Genomic DNA, 12109 nt, shown 5'->3' with positions numbered 1-12109 from the left:
CGGCGCCGAGGGGAGGGCGGAGGGCGCAGGAGTCGGGGTCTCCCGGAGCAGCAGGGCCGCGCCCCGCCGTGGAGGGCTGCCCCGCCCGGCCCCGTGCGGGCGAGTTCTCGGGCGGGGGCACTGCGAGGAGCAGGTGTTTCGGGGCGAGCGCGACGCCGGCGGGGAGCAGGAGCTAGGGTCCCCTTACTCTGCCTCAGAGGCCAAAGGAACGTCTGGCCTCAGTAGCAAAGGGGGAAGAGCAACAACCTGGAGCCGGGGCTCAAGCTCGGCGCGCGACGGACAGCAGGCGCTGGGTGCCCAGAGCCTTTAAATGCTTTTGGTTGGAAACCCGCGTGGTCCGAGTCGGGAGCACAGAGGAGCCTCCAGGCGGAGGCCGGAAAGCTCCGGCTCTTACGAGGCGCGGAGTCCGGAGGAAGCCAGGGAAGGGCGGCCCTGGACTGACCCTGCAACCGGGGGGCAGGAGGCCCAACGTGGCACAAGGTCTGGCTCCACCCTTCAGGGCCTGCGTGTCACTGACACGCCGACCGTCCGGGAGCAAGACCCCCGGGCCTCCCCAGTGTCACCTCCCGGGTACACTCCTGTCCCCGTCCCCATCCCCGTCCCCGGACTCAGCTCACGCTGCTCTGGGAGGCCGGGAGGCGCCGACTCGTTGGTCTGCTCGTGTGTTCAGAGACGCCAGTAACGGAGGGAGGGACATAGTCTTGTTCCCCGGGGCCTTCCGGAGACAAAACCTTCACCTGGTGGAGGTTCCCCAGTCGCGGACCAGCCTAGTGCCGCAAGGCCACCGCGCAGGGGTCACGGGCAGCCCGGCTGACTTCCCTCGGGGCCACAGCGGGGCAGCGGCCGCGCCCTGTGTCGCAGCTGGACACCTGGCGGCGCGGCCCCGGGGGCCCGGGCGTCCTCCCCTGGAAGCCCCAGGCCCAGCCCGGCGGGGAGATCCGGGCCACGGGCCGGGGGGGGCCTTTCCAGAGGGCGCCGGAGCCATTTCCCTCTAGACCCCCCACTCCTGCGTTTCTGGTTCTCTCAAACGCTCCCGTGACCTCATCGTGGAAAATGCACGACACTGATGCGTGTGTCCCTTATAAACCCCTTGGGGGGCAGGTCACGTAGCCTAAGGAGGGAAGCCGGCCTTGGCCGAGGCTGGAAGCGGGCGCCGGGCCTCGCGGCCTGCAGGTCCGTGGCCTAGACCCCGCGCGTCGCCAGGCCGTGGGGCCAACAGGCAGGACGTCGGCAGCCGCGGCGCAGCGCCCGGATCTCACCGCTTGCCCTCTGCCGTTGCGCCTGCTGCTCCTGGACTCTTCCAGGCACAATCAAGAAGTGAATCCATAGAAACGTGTGTGTGTGTCCTTACGGCCTTTCCTAGGGGCGCTGAGTCACCCGTCCGCAGTCACTATTCCTAGACACACGCCCAAAGGACGCACGTTCCCATGGCTTCTCCCCCAAATAACAATGCAGCTTGTGGCCTTCGTCACCGATTCCGACGGCCCCGTGCGGTCCGCAGGCAGCTCCGCAGGAACCCCACCATGCTCCATCCTGAATCGGGCGACAAGGATGACCACCAGGACAGAAGACTGCAAAGGCGGAGGACAAAGCCACCTGGAGCAAGTGGGCGCACCTGGCACGGGAAGGTCGGCGAGGCCACCGGAGTCTGTGGGCCGGGGGTGCCTGCAGCGTCGTGGGGGGGACCTGGAGCCGTCAGCGTTCACCTGGCAGGACCTGCTTCCTCAGCGGCGCCCCGTGAGCCCTGCAGGTGTGCCTCGGAGCCCCGCAGGTGTGCCCATGAGCCCCCCAGGTGTGCCTTGGAGCCCTGCAGGTGTGCCTCAGACCCCCCCAGGTGTGCCCGTGAGCCCCGCAGGTATGCCTTGGACCCCACAGGTGTGCCCCGTGAGACCCGCAGGTGTGCCCCGGAGCCCCGCAGGTGTGCCCGTGAGCCCCCCAGGTGTGCGTTGGAGCCCTGCAGGTGTGCCTCAGACCCCCCAGGTGTGCCCGTGAGCCCCGCAGGTATGCCTTGGACCCCACAGGTGTGCCCCGTGAGACCCGCAGGTGTGCCTCGGAGCCCCGCAGGTGTGCCCGTGAGCCCCACAGGTGTGCCTTGGAGCCCTGCAGGTGTGCCTTAGACCCCCCCAGGTGTGCCCGTGAGCCCCGCAGGTGTGCCTCGGTGAAGGGAGACAGAGTAGAGGCACCACCGACTGCACTTGAGAGGCAGGCCCCGCGCATGGGGCAGAGGACGGAGGGACGTCGCAGGGACAGCAGGCCCAGCCTCCGTGGGCCGTGGCGCCTGAGGATGGCCGCACAACCCCGCAGCTCCCAGGTGACAGTGGCGGGACCAAGCTGAAGGGAAAGGTCAGCCGGCTTATTAAGACTGGGAGACGCCGATGCCGCCCAGGTGATCATCCGTGGGAGCGAGTCTCCAGAAAGCTTTGATCCGTTACACGCATGTTTACAACACGAAGCACTGACAGCATCTCGCTCCTCGACGTTAACCCGCCCGACATGTCCGTGGCTCCCCCAAGCCGGTTCCAGAACGAGGACACCAGAGGCAGACGCCGCCCGCGGGCTACCCCGTAAGGCCAGCCCACGCCGTGTCCTCAGGGAGGACATCTGTGAGCGTGGAGGGCCTGTTCCAATGAAGAACGATCGGATAAGCTCGCTCCCCAATTAACATCTTTAAAATGGAAGAGCAAGGCTTCCGAGCTGCCGCAGCCGCGAGCCAGCGGCGCCCTCGGGGTGTGCAGGCGCCCGTCGGGGCTCGGCCCCCAGCACAGCCCCCGCCGGAGCCACCGGGCTGCTGTGCACAGAACCCTTGGCTCATCTTGCTCGTCACCCCGACCCCGGCAGATTCCAAGTCCGCTGCCTTGACACCAAGTGGCAGGCGTGCCAAGCGGAGCCCGGCCTCCCGAAGCACCTGGACCAGCCCGCAGGGCGCCGGGCGTGGCCGGGGATGCCAGGCCCCCGGAGTCACCGCAGGAGATGACGAGCTACGTGGGGCGACGAGCGCGACGTATGTCAGCACGTGTGATGCGCACATGCGCCCCGACAAGTGGAGAGCGAGCCCCGCGTGGGCCACAGCTCCTCGCTCGCTCCCCGGACAGACGGCGATGCCGACGTGCTCCTTTGAAAACAAAGGCTGCGATTTGGACCTGCCGCACCTGCCGCCGGGCCGGGCCAGGCCAGGCCGCACCGCCCCGGGGACCAGGTGCTGCTACCGCTGGCTGTGCACCCTGAGGGGGTTAGTGACCCCTCTGGGCTCCGCTTTCGCCTCTAAATGGTCATAGTGCGGAGCCTGGGGAGTTGGCGAGGCTCCTCATGCAGGACGATCAAAAACCAACGCCCTTTGCAGCAGCCTGTACTCAACAGACGTGCACCACGTCCTGCTTCCCGTTGCGAGGCTTAGTCTACACGGTGGCGCCCGGACCCCACAGCCGGCAGGGCTGAGCCCCTCGGGCGCACCGGGAGGGCCACAGAAACAACCCGCAGGGCAGGAGCTCCCGCCGTGGGGGAAGCTTTCCCAGGCGCCCAGATACTTGTAGATTATTTTTTAAATGGAAAACAGACACACACACACCCCCAAAAGGCAGAGAACAAACACCCAGAAATATCTTGCTTCGCTTCTCCATGGGTTATTTCTGCAGATGTGTCCCGCCGTGTGCATTTCACGGAGAACGAGAGAAGCGGCGGCGGCGCTCCCATGGAAACCTGCTGGGTGTGATTGGCCGGGCCGTCTCCAGGCGCCGCAACAATACCCCGGACAGCACAAGCGCCCTTAATATTTAACAGACACACTTAGCTCTCCCCACCCCCTGGCATTGGTTATGCAACTCGCTATTAATAAAGAGATTCCGGTTCACCCCGGCGTCGTCTCACCCTCTAAGCGTCCTTGAGAGGTTGCTTTGCTCGTTAAATCCCGACACCCAGAGAAGCAGCAGCGGGGAGGGCAGGCCGGGGGGGGGGGGGCGGCGGCGGGGAGGAGGGGGTTGGGGGCTGAAACCTGGCAGGTGTGATAAGATAAAGCCTTATCATACTTGTAATTGCACCTGCCTCCATCCCGTTTGTTTTATTTCAGGATTTCAGGATAGAACAGGCTGCAAAGGGGAGGGGGATGTGCCACAAGGAATGTTTTCACCATTTTCACCATTTTGCATTCGATGGTGATTAAGGAGGGAAGTATCCCGTCACCTACGACGGTTTGGATGACCACGAGCGTCCTGGTGTGAGCCTCCAAGCAAGATGGAGCCAATGATAGGGAATTAAATGGCCCAGAGGAGCCGGTGCGCACCTGCCAGCGGCCCCGCGACCCTGAGCATCCCTCAAAGCCTCCGGCACCTGGAGCTCGCGCGAGCCTCGGCCAACACCAGGGCGCGCCTCTTTGTTCCTGAAAGTTCCAATCTGCAAAGGAGTTAGATTCCCACGTGATCAGTGTTTCCTGTGACTCCTACACCGCCCGGACACTTGAGAGCCTAATATTCAAAGTTCTCCTTAGGATCCGCATCGCATCGGGACGGACTACCCCGAACCAGGGGGCGACAGCGCTGGGGCCAAGGGGCCGGGGCTTCCCCTGTTTCCGCGTCATCAGCCCACGTGCGGCCTTCTCGCTCGAATGCCTTCTTCGGGGCCGCACGTCTCAACCCCCAGCAGAGCATACGATTTAAAACCCTGAACATCTAGGTTTAGGTTAAAAACAAACAAACAAACAAACTTAAAAACAATCAGGGGAAAAAAAATCACCATCATCCGAGCTCACATACCAGTGACTGTAAAGAGAGGTGTTGCCCTTGTGCCCGAGTCCAGCGGAAATCAGGTGTGGACGTGCCCTGGGCGAGACCCGGGCCTCTCTCTAACGCTGGTATTTGCCGATAGCCCCAAAGTCGGCTGTCCGTGCGCCTCCTGTAAACCTTTAAACTGATATAAAGTTGAATAATGGGGTAGGTTCGGACATGTGTATACAATAGGAGCTCAGCTATGATCAACGAACTTACGTTTATAAAAGACTAAAAAAAAAAATCATACATCAAAACATTAACCACAGTTCCCCCCCCCCCCGGGGGCCAAGAGTTAGTTGATTTTTGTGGGGTTTTCTTTTCATTTGTCTCTTAGCCTCACGGCGTTTTCTACACAAAGTATGTGTCATTTAAAAAGGGGGAAAAAAACATTAAGGAAATTCTCAGGATGCTTTTCATTTTTCTTCATAAGGATAATTAAACCTTAAGGGTACTAAGAGCCTCCCCACGTTTGAAAGCCCCGTGCCCCCAGGATCTCGCTCCAGGCACGCGACAGCCTGGGGCAGGCATCCCGGAGAGGGGCTCCCCCACGGATGGGGACAATGAGGCCCGGGCCAGCCCGCGGGGCAGACGGCGGGGGCGGGAATCACACCGAGGCTCAACAGTCAAAGAATGACTTTACGACGACCCCTTCCTCCTTGTACGTTTGAAGACTCCTCTTTGCAGCTGAACATTTCAAGAGCCGACAGGTAGCCCTTCAGTCGATTCTCTTCTTTAGACTATTTTCCAACGTGTGAAGCCCTGAGGGTTTAAAACACAGACACCTTCCCGGCCACCCACGAAGGAGGAAGGGATGCAAGGAATGATAACATGAGCATCATCCAAGCAGCTTGCGACGAGCCGCACCTAGAAAGGCGATGGGCACGGCCTGCAGGGTTGGCTCCCCGGGCCCAGTGCGAGGCAGAGGGGAGGAGGGTCCCCACCGGCCGCCCTCCGGGTCTAGTCCCAAAGTGAGACCAGTGGGACGGACGGACTTCAAGGGACGGTCCCAGGATGCACAAGAAGGAAGGGGGAGAGACGGAGAGCCAGACACCCCAAGATGCCGACACAGAAGAGAAATCGAGGCCCCAAGTTCCCTTCCTGGGTTGCTCATTTGTTGCGAGGAATCTGCATCAGCAAAGTCACTGGGACCTCACAGGAGCCAGTCGGCGACAGACAGGGCGGGTGCAGCTTGCTGGGAGGACCTTCCAGCCCAGGAACTGCCGCGCCGCCAGCGACCTGCGCAACCGTACGCAGCGACCCGCGATCAGAAACATCATCAAGTCGGGTCGGCCTCCGGCTGGAAGGATGGCCGAGTCCTTGGCCACGAGGGATCCTCTGGTTAATGTGGGCGCGCACACACACACACACACACACACACACACACACGTGTGACACAGAACTGAGGCCGAGAGGTGATTTCTGGAGCCCAGAGGTGAATGAACCATCTCCCTGGGGAGAAGGCCGTGGACACCGGGCGCCGCGCTGGTGGCACCGAGCACCGAATGTCGGGCACAGAGCCCGGTGATAGTCGGGATGTTTCTGCCCATGACACTCTCTCGCTGTAAATCCCAGAGTCTCGGTATCTCCCCATGAGGAGGCGACGTTGTCCCCCGCTCCCCAGCGTCCTGGCACCAGGCAGGCCCGTGCACCAGGCAGGCCCGTGCAGCAGGCAGGGTGCAGGCAGGGTGCAGGCAGGGTGCCATGACCCCGACGCCGCCCGGGGAGCTGCAGAGCAGATGCGGATGATGCGCTAGCGCGACTCCGAGCTGCTCTGGCTTCACGTCCTGTGATGAAATAGAAACGTGGCCCATGTCTGCGAAAATTCCACCCGCGATCACGCTGGGCCTGTGAGGCCACCAGCCCCTGACCGCGAGCGCACGGTTCACAGGCGAGGATGCCAGGGCGGCTGGGAGAGCGGAGGCAAGGCGACGTCCCGCGTGGCCCCGTGCAGGGAGCTGGCAGGGCTGCGCAGGGAAACAGGCCGGTGGTGCCTCCCCGGCCTCCTCGGGCTCCCCTCGCTCTTCCCCACGAGCCCTGGACGGCCCCCGGCTTCCGAGCTGCTGGGGCAGCTGTGAGCGCGCCTTCCCCAGCTTCTTAGTTCAAAGTCTGGGACCGCGCAGAGAAGCCACCTGCCGCATCCTAACCCGCCCAGGGCAGTGACGGACACAGCCAACCTGGGCCCTGGCTGCCGGCCTGGCATTCGGCGGCCCCGTTTCCAAAATACCCTGCGTCCCCTCTCCACGGCAGCTGCCGCCCTATCAAAACTCCTAGAACCCTAGAATCTCACAAGTAGACAATGGAACACGCCCTTCTCCGGTATTTACGTTTTAATAAAATGTCACGTGCCCAGATCTTTCTGACCTTTTATAGCTTCAGGCAGGGACAGTTTCTAGAGGATGGAACTCAAGGCAGTGATCTAACATACGGTATCTTATTAAATGAAAAATGACGCAAATCAGAGAATTTCGATCATTGAGGCAAATTTGAAAATAATGGAGTGCATTGTGCAGAGCACATCGGAATTAGGCAACGCACACCAGGGTGAAAACGTAGACGAGGTAACAGAGTATCGGCGCGTGAAAGCTACGGGGAAACAGAAATAGATTCCTCCGGGAATCGGTGCCTCTGTGCCTCTTTGGAAACAACTCAAAATCCCTGAATCTGACCATCACTCATGCCCATAAGCAAATTAAGTCGCCACTATTGTGATGCTATTAAAAAATAACTCAAAAATAAATATATGGGGGATGCCTGGGTGGCTCAGTGGTTTGGCACCTGCTTCCGGCCCAGGGCGTGATCCTGGAGTCCCGGGATCGAGTCCCACGTCGGGCTCCCGGCATGGAGCCTGCTTCTCCCTCTGCCTGTGTCTCTGCCTCTCTCTCTGTCTCTCATGAATAAATAAATAAAATCTTTTAAAAATAAATAAACAAACATACAGATAGTCGTGATGCTATTTGATTGCATTTATTACCTGCCCTGCCACGTACCTTAAGCATCAAGTGCATGTTAATTCAGTGCTCTGTAACCCACAGATCTTACCCAGCACCTTGAATAAAGGAAATGCTTCAACATTAATTCATTTACACTCCATCCGTACATCTTTCTAAGTTCAAAATTGCTATTTGGTTAAAAATAAGACAAGCATTTGAAACGCAGAAGGGACTTATTTTCAGGACCATTCTGTTTTTCCCCCGAGTGGACCTCTGCCTTCGTGTATCCCACGATGAGAGGCAGGAGGACCTTTGTGAGGTTTCCCCAGGGCCCCAGACTGAACACAAGGAGCTGTCCACCCACGTCCAGGTGGGGAGACCAAAGAGGGAGTGAGCTGTTGAACTAATGTAACGATTGGTAGTTCCACCTCTCAAATAATTTAGAAAGAGAGTGACGGTGGAATGCTGGATCAGGAGCTACCTATTGGCCTCTCCTCCGGCAGATCCAGGGACGTTCAGACCCTCAGGGCAGCGACAGTCACAGAGATGCAGCTAAACACGCGTGTGGTCTTCACGACTGGGAGATCCTACTGAGTCCAGTCCCGATGGCCCCCGACCGCTCATGGCAGGTGCTCTGCATTCGGGGAGACGTGAGTTGGGACAGACAGTCCCTGAGCCATCAGCTCTTTGGCTACACTAAGGAAGCACATATGTGAATGACACCTACTTCTCTTTTTTTTTTTTTTTTTTTTTTATTGGTGTTCAATTTACTAACATACAGAATAACACCCAGTGCCCGTCACCCATTCACTCCCACCCCCCGCCCTCCTCCCCTTCTACCACCCCTAGTTCGTTTCCCAGAGTTAGCAGTCTTTACGTTCTGTCTCCCTTTCTGATATTTCCCACACATTTCTTCTCCCTTCCCTTATTTTCCCTTTCACTATTATTTATATTCCCCTACTTCTCTTGAGAAACAATCCCCTTCCCAGTTAGCCTTCTCAGGCCAAGGGAACCCCGCCCAAGCTGCAGGCCGGCCCCAGGCACTCTCACTGTGCCGTCGAGGTTTCCGGAGAGACAGCCCACAGAAATAGACGTTTAGGAGAACAGAGCATTGTCTGAGCTAGTCCCAGGGCCTACACGATGCGTCATCTAGTGAGCCCTCAGCAGGAAGGGTTTCTTGAATGAATAGGTTAACGAATGGCTCAGCGCAACGGCCCTAGGGAAGAGACACCAAACACAGACCAGAGGCCATACGCAGTGAAGACAGTCTTCCCTCTTCTCCCATCGAATTGACATTTATGCCATCACACTCATAGAAAAGAACCTCGGTCCAATACAGTCCTTGGCCTTGACCCTTCTGCTGCTGCTTGGGGTGAATGAGAGGAGAAGTCAGAGCTGTCCCTAGAATTGGGGGTACGTCTAGTAAATGTATTTTAAGAGTATGCTCCGGGTATCGCTCGGGGTAGAGTAGCAAACAGGAGAAGGCACGTACTTTATTCAGCCTCAGGGTTAAAGAAGGCTTCTTGGAAATGAGGTCATGTGAGCTATTTACATGCCACGTGAACCATAAAGCCTGCCCTTCAGAAAAGCTTTGCACTTGGACTCAAAGAGGATGGCAGTGAGCAAGGGAACCACATACTTTCCCCTCTGAAGAAAAGGCAGCACAAACAAGCGACAAAACATTGCCACAGACATCAGAGACTATTTCCTGGCAACGTGACCCTTAACGTATTTAAGCTGGTAGATTATGCAACAGTTCAAAAGTGAGACATCAAATTAAGAGGAAATCAAATGTAGTCGAGAACACGGAGTAAGAATTTAAGTATGCCTCTAGGTCTACTGCAAAAGACTGAGATACTTTCCTTACCTCCCGTCTCCAGGGAAGAACAAGGATTTGTAACCTGGATATCACCCAAGGAAGGGAGTTTTCAGAAGTTTAGGCTCCCAAAGTAAGCGGCTGGGTTGTTTAAGAGGGAAAAAGCTCAAAAATCTCTAAAAGACATGACTCTGTCCTAGTTGGTGTTGGTCTAGATGTCTAGGTCTAAACCCTGGGTCCTCTGGCCCAGGAGGGATCAAAGATCCCATGGCCCCACTGGACACGTAGACTGTGGCACCAAATCCACACGCTTTTCAATGAGCCACTTTAGCAACAAGACCAGAGGCCTTTCCTCAGGTTTTCTGGAAGATCTAAGACCCTCAGTTTCCTTGAATGACCAGAGGAAGTTGCAGGGCAAAAATGGGTAAGATTGAATTTCCAACAACCTTGCAGGGGAAAGGAGGGAACAGAGCCAGATCTACCTGAACATGAAGAAATACACCACTTCCCGCTCCCCACACTGAGGCACAAATTCACACCCGTTTTAGAAGTTTGACCAAACTTCAAGAACAAAAATCACCCTTAAAAAAAAAACAAAAAAAAAAACCCAAGCCCCTAGATCTCTGTAAATGAACGACAGAACTCTACGTGCCTCAGGGTACCCGTATTTACCTCAGACACAGCAAGTCAAGTGGAAAACCAGCCAAGCTTGAGGAGTTCACCCAGTTTCTAACCTTCCCGGAGCTAGAAGAATGTCCGTCTCAAGCAGTTTCAGTTATTGGCCTGAGATGACCCAAGGACGTCTCCCCATTAAGAACCACTCAAAAAGAGATCAAAAAAAAAAAAAAATCCGCACACCCAAATTCCCTCCTTGGCCAACCCCCTGCTTCCCTACATAGATAGGAACAGAGAGGGGCTAATATTTACGTGGAACTAAAGTTCCATGCAATGTGAAGGCTCATGTCTTCTTTTGTATTTCTTTTTTCCACTGAACACATTAACCTCGTCTAAAGGTAAGAGGAATTCCACAGGGCGCTTCACTTCTCTGGGTGGCAGGTGTTCGTTGGTTCTTGAACGTCTCAGACATGGCCGAGTTTCCGGCTTATTGCGTCTGAGAGAGAGAAAAGCCTTTTGAATCAAAACAGAGCGGGGACGGCGAGATGAGTTCCAGTGAAACATGAGCAAGCAAGCACGTCTAGGAAGGTTTTGTTATGACTTAACCTTCAAGGGATGGGGGGAAAATGAGACACGTATCCAACTGCTCACCCGCGACTCCCTAGGCTCCCCGGCCCGGTAGTTGATTTGCCAAATGCTTTTCTTCTTCTCTAATCCCATTTTTCAATATCTCATAACTCGAACTGGATTGATCATTTGATCCCATCGGCCCAGACTCATTAGGGCAATTAAGTTAGAATGTATGCAGCAGAGAATCAGGCTCGCTTGGCTCTGGAGGAGCCATCCGCTGGCCTCCTTAACGTCCCACCATGCGGGCTCGTTCCAAGGGCTGTGATCCTGCATGGGTGGTTTGCTTTTTGTTTTTTTTGTTTATTTTATTTATTTTATTTTTTTTTTTAGGGGACGGATTGCCACTCAGAAGGACTTCTCAGGGCCCTGGACGGGCGAGGAGGAGGGTGGAAATAGTAGTAAAACCCAGAGCAAATCTGACAAAAATAGGATGCCTTGTCACCCAAACTCTTAGGCGGCTCACACATATGGTGCCGTATTTTAAACATGAAGAAATAGATCCTGTCTTAAAAACCTAGTCCCCTTAGAACAGCAATTCCCAGAGACCTCTTCTTTGCTGATGGACGTTTGGAGGGAAGCACTGTTCTAAGGAAGACTCATGAGTTTGTTGGCAAGGCTGTTGACAGGGTGTGGTGTGTGGTTCTGCAGGGCACCTACCGAGGGGCAGGACATGGGGTGCTTTCGTGAGGGCTTGAATCCGCCTACAAGAAGAGAGGCCTCGTTTATGCTATTTGTCTAGAGGGGACACGTCTCCTTACATCTGCAAAAAGGCATCATGTGTGCTAACAGCTTGCAAGATGAGTAACAAATAGGTTGGATCATGACGTAGAGTCCAAAAGCCTGACAATGCTGAACCTTAGCAGTGTTCCTTTTAGGGAGTCTCTTGAATTCACTTTGGCCCCTTAAAGGGTCTTTGTCTCACTCACCCTTCTACAAGCCTGGGATGTTGGAGCTTTCAGAAAATAAAAAATAAAAAAGGCAAACCAGAGGTATGATGCCAGCTCTGAGCTTCCCTCAAGACAGGGTAGGAGAATAGAGAGGAGGGGGAGGGGCTGGCACGTTTCATACCTAAATTCAAGCACATTTGAGGTCGAGGGCTGGGTCTCATTCACTGCTATATTCTCAGCACCATGCGCTCAGTAAATCTATGCAGAAGCAATGCATTTAAATCCACGTTAGTCTTTCATCTTCCTGTGTTTTCGGTTAAAAAAGAGAGAGAGAAAGAGAGAGAGAGAGATGGTCCAAACCCATCTTAATTTTTCATATCCACAAAATTCAATTCTATGTTAACTTGGCAAATAAAGCACCTTTGTGAACATTTTTCAAAATCTGCTAGAGGATCATAGATCCTTAGCGTG

The 12109-nt window shown here is 56.0% G+C and overlaps 1 long non-coding RNA gene across 1 annotated transcript in view; it reads right to left on the bottom strand.

Annotated features, from left to right (window-relative positions):
• LOC140622343 (uncharacterized) overlaps positions 1–12109 on the bottom strand; it is a 63301-nt gene that overhangs the window by 38080 nt on the left and 13112 nt on the right. The window contains exon 4 of the long non-coding RNA XR_012022126.1: positions 11820–11942. This is a non-coding gene — a long non-coding RNA (uncharacterized lncRNA). The remainder of the gene's footprint in view (positions 1–11819; positions 11943–12109) is intronic.

This window comes from Canis lupus, chromosome 31 (genome assembly GCF_048164855.1).
Source record: "Canis lupus baileyi chromosome 31, mCanLup2.hap1, whole genome shotgun sequence".
Taxonomy (NCBI): Eukaryota; Metazoa; Chordata; class Mammalia; order Carnivora; family Canidae; genus Canis; species Canis lupus.
This window is presented reverse-complemented; position numbering and strand designations above follow the sequence as displayed.